This window comes from Miscanthus floridulus, chromosome 8 (assembly GCF_019320115.1).
Source record: "Miscanthus floridulus cultivar M001 chromosome 8, ASM1932011v1, whole genome shotgun sequence".
Lineage (NCBI taxonomy): Eukaryota > Viridiplantae > Streptophyta > Magnoliopsida > Poales > Poaceae > Miscanthus > Miscanthus floridulus.
In genome coordinates, this window is record NC_089587.1 from 48,929,375 (window position 1) to 48,939,826 (window position 10,452).

The 10,452-nt window shown below is 39.5% G+C and overlaps 1 long non-coding RNA gene across 1 annotated transcript; it reads left to right on the top strand.

Annotated features, from left to right (window-relative positions):
- Positions 1–540: 540 nt before the first annotated feature.
- Positions 541–5,568, top strand: LOC136471927 (uncharacterized). Its single transcript, XR_010762160.1, has 3 exons — positions 541–1,159; positions 2,495–4,837; positions 5,200–5,568. It is a non-coding gene; the product is annotated as an uncharacterized lncRNA (long non-coding RNA).
- The last annotated feature ends 4,884 nt before the right edge of the window (positions 5,569–10,452 follow it).

A 10,452-nucleotide genomic window follows, 5' to 3' on the forward strand; every position in this document is an offset into this window, starting at 1 on the left:
ACACCCCAGAAATTCGATTTTGGGTTGTGAATAGAAAACACTAAATAAAATAAATATGGCTTCATGATTTTTCTAAAATTTTCCAAGATTTAATTATGTTGTTATAATTTAAACAGTGAAAAATGTGATTTTCTCAAAATTTTGAAATTTAAAATTGATATGTTTGTTGCATTCATGCCTTTGCATTAATTTTAATGTGTGAAAAATGATTTATTAAATCGAATTAAATGAGAGTACGTTTTGCTCATTTTAAAAAAAAAAGTATTAAAGTTTTATTAAAAACTAGTTCAAATTTTGAATTAAAAAAATTCAAATGTCAGTTTCAAAGTTTGAAAATTTTAAAAGGAGTTTTCAAACTTGTTTGGTTCAAAAGATTCAAATTTGAACTCTAAATGTCTTAAAAAAAGAAAAAAGATCAAAACCTTTCTCCCTCTCTTGTGGTCTTTTTCTCAGTCCGGCCCGCCCCATCCCGCTCTCCCTCATCTTCTCTTCACAGGCCGCGGACCATTTCCGTGCAGCCGGCCGGCCCACCGCGAGCTCCCCTCTCTCCACGTTGCTGACAGGCGGCCGCCTGTCAGGACCTCCTTCCACTTCCAGCCGAACGCCTCTCTCTCTCCCCTTCCTCCATCAATGGCGCGGACGAGCTCCACCCAGCGCCTCTTCGCTTGCTCGCGCACTGACCCGACCCTGCGGTAGTGCACCACTACTACTCCTCTTCATTTACCCCACACTAATCGACCGTTTCCCCCACTCCATCTCCATAACCGCCGCTCGCCATTAATGGCCACCGAGCTCCACCATTGGCCGCTCCCCTTCCTATGCGCCCCTATAAAACCTACCAGCGGCCTCGAAAGCGCACCCCGCCACCACATCTTCTCCACGCCCTCTCTTCCGCACTGCAGTGCCGCCGCGGAAGCTTTGCTGAGCTCCGCTCGCCGCCGTCTAACTCCTTGGTCACATCGCCTCCGGCACAGTTTGGGCCTTGGTTGGATGCGCAAGAGCATGGAACTCATCCCTTGCTGCTTGATTTCAGGAATCCGTGGCCATTCGGGGGTTTCCCAAGTTTGCCGGAGCTCCCTACCGCCGCCGTCTGCCTCTCCTCGTCTCCCTCCGTCTCCGTTCCGAGCTGGTCGCCGTGAAGCCCCTCTTCGAATTCGCGGTGAGTTCCTCCTCCGTTTGTGCTGGTTCCCGGCGTCCGTCGTGCTCCCTAGCTCGAGGCAGAGCCCTCGCCGGCGAGCCTGCCGTAGTTGCCATGGCGCCGCCGCGTCCCTGTGGTCGCCGGTGACCATAAGCCGGTGGTGCTCCCTGGGCCGTCGATCTGAAGGATTAAGTGCCAGGATTAGATGCCCTCATACCCCTTCGCTGTGGTCCCGGTCCGCGGTGGACCATAGGCTCACGGCTCAGGCCTTCGCTGGTCCACGAGCCATGGACTGAGTCCACAGAATAGTCAACAGCCGGCCATGACCCTTTTGGAATCTAGCCCCTAACCTTTCCCAAAATCGGCCGACTGTTTTCTAAGTCTTGGATAACTTCCTTTTCTACCCCTTCTCGGCTACCTGAATTATAGATATGGGCTCATCAGTGTTTTCTTTTATTAAAATGAGTTTACTTGTTTTAAAGGCATGTTAGGCATAGCTCATAACAGCTTCATGTGTTTTTGTGAGCTGTTTTTTTTGCCAAATACTTCTCTCTCACAAAGACATGAGTTTAGATGAAGTTGAAAAAAAGTAGCTTATCCTGGCTCTCTCCTTCGTTTCTCTCTCATCAAGCTATTAGTGAAGCTGTTTTGTCAAATAGTTTTTCTAAAACAGCTCAGCTTCACCTACAAAGGTCATGTTCGCTTGTCTTATAATGTGTACTTTTCAGTTTGTTTTTTTAGCGAGAACAGTGTTTTTCTCTCATAATAAATCAGCCAGAACAGTGTTTCGACTTGTTTTTTCAGCGAAGCGAACGGGAGCAAAGTTGCTTATGAAGCTTATTTAAAAAAACAGTTTTACTAGTGAAACTGAGCTGTACCAAATAGAACCTAAAATTGTCTCAATGATGTCATTATATTTGTTAATGATGTAACTAATCTATTTTTTTTTGTTTATAAAAATATTTAGAAAGTTTATTTATTTATTTTGTTTTTATAAAATTGATTAATGATGTCATAAATCATATTTAAGATGTTATTAATTTGTTTTATTTGATAAAATAGTTCTAAAAATAGAATTTTAGCAAATGAGCCTTTAAACTTTATAAAAATAATTTTGTGGTCTACATAGTTTACTTTTTGCCTGATTTTGAAAAGTAATTACAAAATATTCTTTTATTTACCAAAATAGCCCTAAATCTTCAAAAGCTCTTATCTTTTTAACCGTAGATTCATTTTAGGTGGTTTTGGCGCTCACGAGTTCATAGAAACGAGCCCTACACATTAGTAACCTTTATAGTATGTTTTTTTTAATGTTGGTGTACTGCTTTTAAGGTTATCTTCATGTGCTTGTGCTAGTTATTGCTATCGAAAGAAGAAGGAAAGCTATACGAGGAAGATCTAGAACGAAAAGTTGGAGAGTTTGAGCAAACTTTTGGAAGGCAAGTGTAATATGAGTTTCCTTGTTACCTAATAACCTTATAATCATCTTTTCATATTACTTAGTGCTTTTGATATCATGTATTCCTTGATTACCCTAGGTTTACGCATTTGTATAGTTTTACTTAGCTTGTAATCACCAAATAAAATAAAGTTAATGTTGACTAATGACTTAACGAAACAATGTTAAATGATGTTTTTTAACAACATAGACAGAAGGGGGCTAGAGCATTAGGCCTTTTTGTGTGTTCTATTCTGTCCTCCATAAAGACTAAATCTTAAAGAGGCCACCTAGGATTTATCGTACAACTATAAGAACTATATGGCTTTGGTCTTAACCAAGTAGCTTGACTTATTATAGTTCGTAAGCAACTTACCAAAAGGGCAAGAGGCACCTTTGATGAGTATGGGTCTTGTCCTACCAAAGTGTGTGCTGGGCTGCATGTCAAGGTGTGCCACTTCAGAGGAGAGCCATCAGTGACACTCTAGATCTCAAAACCTTAGTAACTGCTACTTATTAAAACGGCTAGTGAAAAGCTTCCTAGTGAACCCTGCCTACTTGGAAAGTGAGTCAAAAGGTTGGTCGCCTCAGGCATATATACGGGTATTCACAAGTGATGGGGAAACTGCTTGTACAAACTCTGTAGAGCTGTATAAAACTGATATATCAGCCATGCTCATGGAGACGAGCGGCCTAGATCTTTTCGAGATAGATGTTTTTATGGATGGTTTGGGATATTATTAGTCTTAATGATAATTATTATACTTTCACATGGGAGCTCCAAGCATAACCTAGTAACTTACATTTAATCAATAAAAGATGACCAACTAAAAATATAATGCTTATCACAGTACAACCAAGTCAAGCCTTCTTGAGTCTTGCATAACCTCATGTTATACTTGTTGAGTATGGTGCGCTCACACTTGCTTTACAATCAACAAAAATCTCAGACGAGTACCAAATGGTGGCTCAAGTGATGAGTTTTCGCTGAGTTCCAAGAGTATTAGGTGAGTGTTTCCCTAGTCAATCACCCTTATGAAATATGGAGGCCTGAAGAAAAGATTAAGGATAGTTTTTTGTGTGTTTTTTATAAATATAAGTTAATGTAAATATATTTTGCTATGTAATAAAGCATTGGTTATGATATTTACCATATTTGTTGCTATGTGTGTCATGTGGACATCCTAGGCACACATAGTTAGCTCTTGATATTCTTCTAAAAACTAGGTGCTGGTTGTGCAATTGAGGGATATCGGAATAATCTCAGTACTCTCCACACTAATTGCACAGGGCCACAAGACTAGGTGCCTACTATCTCTCACAAATACTGGTGGTGACCTGCACTAATTTAAGCAACATGCTCCTTCCTAGTTGGAATGTGGTGTGCACATAAAAATCCTGTGATTTGTGGTGTAGCCTATGATAGTCCTTAGGTTAGTTAGAGCAAGCACCTTCCACCAAACCATGTAGCTCAAGCACGAGACCCACCCCTTAGAGGTGCTCTATCAACCAAACTCATTTTCCCCACATGTTCCTCAAGGATCGTCGTCTCGCCAGGACTCATGTTCTCGCCATAGAAACCATCCTCGGACACTCCATACACCCATGACATTTATTGGCATTCCTTATCATCACCTTAATAATAAGTTGTCATCCCTAGCAATGATGCCAGAAATGCGTTGGTTGGTAATTATTAATGACACTTGTAAACTCAGAGAAAATTATATATATTAACTATCTGCAAGCGCACAGATAATATACCAATGCAGCATTTCATCTGGGAGTATATCAGGTATCGTTATTTATATTTTATCCACAGGGAGGAGCGATTGAGTGGCTAAAGATATTGACAAATATGCATACTTATGACAAGATCATTAACTCTCATGTTATAGCAGGGGTAAGTCAAATGATAAATAAATAATAAATGTAAAGCATTGATAGTATTCTAGAGATAGAAATAGATACTCATAAATATAGTATGGCTAGGCAGGAGATTAGTTAAGAGCAAAAGATTTCTAAGTCATTCCATATTTACTAAGTCTTTTGTACACCTAAGTATATACACTTTCATCTATAGCATAATTAACTTTGTATCTATGCATAAGAAACATTACTAAGGAAGATCAAGAACAGAGCTTGACTCCCTTCGCAACCGGGTTCTACTTGCTCTACAAACGGGGAGTGGACTACAAAGGACTCAACGGGAATGTCACATCCGTGATCTACCACATGACCCAGAGAGCAAAATGCATCCACAGGTAAATAATATTTAAGCACCACACTTACATAATGTAGACCACTTAACTCACTCGAGTATTGAGCTAAGCATTTTGCGAACATATGCATAAATTCATCATCAATTATAACTATATCAAGCATACACTAGAGTAAACTAAGAACATAATAATAGCAACATAATATTGAAGTGGCACAAAGTCATAAATAAAGAGGGATACAATGGATATACTGGCCTCCATGCGGTGAATCTAAAATCCTGAGCAATAGCCTAAACTCTACTTGAACCTTACTAGCTAGCCTATACTAGACCTTTGAAGAATTAGAGCTCTATTCTCTTCTCTCTGAAAACCCTAATTTCTGATCTACTCTTGACTTATGGCAGATTGCAAAGGAGGGGGGCAGGGGCTAGTATATATAGGTCAGTGCGTCAATTCTGAGTCCTTGGATCAAACTGACTTAAATAAACGGTGGAGCTGCAATCCTTAAGGCGGTAGAGAACCGACTTAGCGAGGCAGAGACTGATAGGTGGGGCCAGGGGCTGGCCGACCTATAGGTGGGGCCAGCCAGTCCCACCTGGCGGCTCCTCGACCTCCGCTTCGGTGTGGTGTCTTCCCGAATCCTCTAGAACCTTCTGGGGTAGTTTTCACTGCGGATAAGTGTGATTTACTTTAACAATTTGATCCTCCTTGATAGTTTTCTAGATAAACCCTGCTGAAAATATAGATTCACCAAAACTCGTGTAAATTGTCTATTTAAACCCCTAAGTCTATATTGGTGATCATTTTCATGCATGATTTCAAGTTATATTGACAGTTCATGATCGATGGTAACTACCATCAACAAACTCCTCCAAGCTTAACCTTTGCTCATCCCTGAGCAATGCTAAACTTAGCAATGGAACAGGAGTTTAGGATCTTTGAAAACATTGTAGTAACTCCTTAAAAGTACACATGCGTTCAAACAAGAATTCTCCTCTGGATTAGAACAAATTGATTTGACTTTCAAACTTACTCATGTTACCTTCAACCATGGGGCTTGTAGCCTTTCTCTTGGGTCTTGAGTAATTGAAAGACAGAACGATCAAGTCAAGCACTATGTCTTAAGTTCTTTGCTCAACCATTACTCTAGAGTTTTTTTTATAGATTTTCAAAATAAAACTCAGAGCTTACATTGTATGACACTCTCAAGTCTCTTAGTATATATGGTATTTGTGGATCCTCACCAAGGCAATAATGATATTATGCCTTCCTTTTCCTACAACTAAGGCTTTTGTGGAGCTCATAGGAATGGTGATAATATGAAAGAACATACTTGCAATACATATGTTGTAAAGTCAAACAATGGATCCAAAGAGAGTTAAGTCATACAATTAAATCAAAATGTGCATGTGTGTGGAATGTGGTGGATACATATAGTGGCTAACCGAATTTTACTATGCTCCTAAAAACTTATCTCTCTTTTAAAACTTGAAAATATTTGCAAGAAAATATGTGCTATCTTATTCATCTCTTTTCTTTTCCGGCCATCTAAGTACCAATTTTTTTAAATCTCGGACATTTGTCCATTTTTTCAATACTTTCTTTTTATTTCTCTTTTTTCATGAATAACTTTTGCATAGCCCCATGCTTCTTTACTTTTGCAACAAAACTTTTGAGAGATAGCAACAAAAACTTAGAGTATTTATTTGGTTATTTGGTCGATGGATTCCTATCAAGAATTTTTTGGTGTTTACTCCCATTGTAGGAGTAAAACATTTTTGGGTGGATCTAGATGAAAAACATATTTTTACGCCTATCCCTAGTGTATGAGTAGGGCATATGTGGGTGTTGTGTACGTGATCTTGATTTTAAGAGCATGACAAATCTCTCATAAGGATCAACAAAGCTTGACCAAACTCAATGCAAAACAAGTAGCATATATGAGTGGAAGTTTTCGTAGTCTAAATATAAACATGTTTGGCTCTAGTGCTAATTCAAGCTTTGTCATACAGGAGCTCATCATGTTGCATTTTTATGTTTTTCAAAAGAAATCTCTAGAACTTTAGTATCACTTGGTATAAGATAAATAACAGCTCAGACCTTCTCATATCATATCCGTCAATTACCTAGACTTAGATCAAACACTGCTACCCACGAGTTTCAAGTTCAGAGCAAATTCTTATGTCAAAATAGTCATATCCAAAACTTAAGAGAATTCAAGGCTAAAAACTAGGTACTCAAAAGGAATTATAACAGAGCAACTATTCATCATTTCCATTGTGAATCATTATCTTCAAGTTCTTTTTTTATTTATTGGCTCTTAAAAAATAGAAATTAAAGCAAACTTAAGGTCAACTATACACACACTCTTTTTATTTGGTTTTCATCATTTTTTAAATCACACCTTACTAATATATATATAAGATAAAGACACATTTTTACTTTATTTTTGGATTATGCATTTTTAGTATAATAAAGACAAACTGGAAAACAAATCAAAGGAAAAGCAAACAAAATATCAGAAAAGAAAACTTACCTTAGATAATGGGGGATCCTCCTCCCCCAAGCTGGGTGTTGCTATAGTCGATCAGAATGGCGAGTCAATGTTGAGACCCTGGAATAAGTAATGCCAATTCTTGTTTTCCTGCTCCTAATGTTGTTGGATGTTGGTGATGTGTTCTCTCATTTCTGCTTGCCACTAGGAGTGCTGGTGTAGCTGGTTCCAAATGTCTTGCTGCATCTCTTTGATAGTCGTCAGCCTGGTGTCGAGGCGGGGGCGCTCCATTTGCTGTTCATGATAGCCCATGGGCTGGTCATGGTAACCATAGGCAGAAAAGGACATGTCTTCCCTAATGTCCACTCAAGACTTCTTCGTATTGCTGCTACTGATAATAGTCGAAGTTGCCATCCTACCACTATGCACTTGAGCCCTGATGCTAGGAGCTCTCAGCGTGCTGAGGAGCGGGATGCTCCCCTCCAGCATGCTCAGGCTTATGCATGTGGGAAGATCCCGGCTAGTCCCATCCTGCATAGCTAGTGAAGGCCGGTCCCTCTGGAATCAGATCATCACCATGGTATATGGACTGCGGGTTGCGCGTGAGTCTCGCAGAAGCGCTCCGGCTCGACGCTGCCTCCTTCACCTATAAATCAAAGACAAAAGACTTCACCGCATACTAACCAAGGTTTTGGTCTAGTAATGAGATTTCATTTGTTTAATCCATGTACATCTTGACAAGTTGACCATTATTGTTCTTTTTTAACATGTGTGCTTGGACAAAATATTCATAGCCGATATACCAACGAGGAGTGTCATCAATGTAAGCAACAGAAGCATTTTCCAAAAGACCCAATTTTTTGGCTATGCGGGTGACCAGAGAAGTACACCCAACATCTCCCTTAAGTTCAAAATTTTCTTTCCATTGTTTCACCATAAATTTGACCGGTGAAGCCTTTCTTCTCTTAACCATGGCATAGAGCAGCTTAAGTTCATCATTCCTTACAGTGCGAAAATCATTTCTAGGAAATAAAGAAAATCCTAGCCATTTATGCATAAACCTGGTACATGACGAGATTTATTGAAATAGAACAACTATCAAGCAAAAATAGCTGTCCCCAGAATAAAGGAGGAAATCTAAATCATCATTCTATTTTAACCTTATGTGAGTGGTATGATGCATGCTTGTCCTATACGTCTTCACAATGTTAGTCAGGATATAACTTACTTATATAGGGTAATACTTTATACTATCCTCACTGCACCAGATGGGATGTTGAAAGACACTTCATAGAGCATTGTCGGAGAAGTTCGACTCTTTACTTGATTTGCTGAAGAAGAGTTGAAATCTTTTCGGTGTCTTCTACTTGAGTCACTAGAAAATCTTCACGAAACTTGGACAGCAAGCATAAGAGAGATTAGAAGAACATTTTTAATTTGTTGCCTTCAAAAACTTTTAACTTGTAAAATCATTTTGAAGTATTCAAAGGTAATATTATTGTAGATCCATGTATGAGCTCTGATACCAGCTGTGGCAGAACCACCCAAATTATATAGCCCACATGCACCTATCATTATCTTTAAGACCTCTGACTGCTGCACATGTGAGCCAGATAACTCGGATAGTATGTCGGGTGTCCTCGAGGAATCCCGAATCATCCACATTTTTACAACTCATACATGATCAACATGGAGTTACCACAATATTACAACATTTGGTACAAAAATAACTTACATCAGAGTGCGGAGATTTAAAATATTAGATTACAAAACATGTTTCAAGTCAAACTTAACTTAAGTTCTTAAATGTGAGTAGAATTACAGAAGCAACCTTAGGAGAGCACCTAAGGTAGAAAAGACATCCAGATCATGCCGAGTCCACTAACATGACCTCGATGAGCAGCACAAGTTAGATCCTGCAACAGGGGTCAGTAAACCCTGAGTACTTGAGGGTACTCAACAAGTATTACCCGACTAGAAGAAAAGACTCCAATGACATGCAGGTTTTTAAGGTAAGGTAGAAGGAAGAAGTAACTTTTGCAGAAAGGCTTATTACAAGTGGATCCTTACTTTCAATGTTTTAGCTTCGTATTAAGTTATCATTGATATCTAGTTAGCACCTGGTCTAAATCAATCACTTCATTAAGCATCTCATCTCATCTCATCTCATATCCAATAGTACCATTGTTCATTGATTAATCTATGATGCAGGTTAGAGGATCAAGTCTCCATAACCAAGAAGCATGATGATTCGAATTGATTTGGCCCAGCTAGGGTTTCCTTACCACACGACATATGCAGGCCATAGACCTACATATATCAACCCTCACTCGGATCCTCCAAAATGAGAATGGGTTTGTGCCACCCGAGAATACAGTACTCCACCTCCTTGCACCGACCTAGTGGTTTCACATGATGGGTACACGCTACTCTCGTCATCTCTCCACTCCCAGTGCGCGGTTATCCTTTCTCATAATGGAATAGCCAAGATATTAGGCTTACCAGAGTATGTGGCCAGTAATACAAGGTCTCGACCACACGGTGGCCTACAACGGTATGGTCCTCAATCGATACAGGAGGAGGCACTACATTAAGACTCCATTCTCGATGCAAGCCACCCACTTAGTCTCAATTTAATATTATCATAACCATGGTATATCACAACCCATAACCAGAGTTGAGAAGAGCAAGGTAAACCTATTCTCTCGAATGATGAAACCATCATTCAATTTCTATCAAAGTCTAAGCATAACTAAGCATTAGAGATATCGACTAATACTAGCAGGGTAGAACTAAGGATACCTGAATATCAAGGTAATCATGCAACAACGGTATTCGACCAACTCCTAATTACTTAATGCACATCTCACAAGACTTAAAGTGTAATAAAGATTTGTAAATACTATAGAAGGGTGGCATGCACCGGGGCTTGCCTACGTTGCAGAGAAGGTTAGATTTCCTAGAACATCATAGGGGTCAGACTTGGCACCAACACCACTGGTGGATGGACCTTCTCCAAAACTTGATCAACACGAGTCTTCTCACTCTCGTATGTACTACACGTATGAAATGGTGCTTTGCTTAACATGATGGAATGCATGACATGATGCATGATGAAAGACACACAAGTGCATAGCAAAACTTAAACTAATCTAAGAAAGTG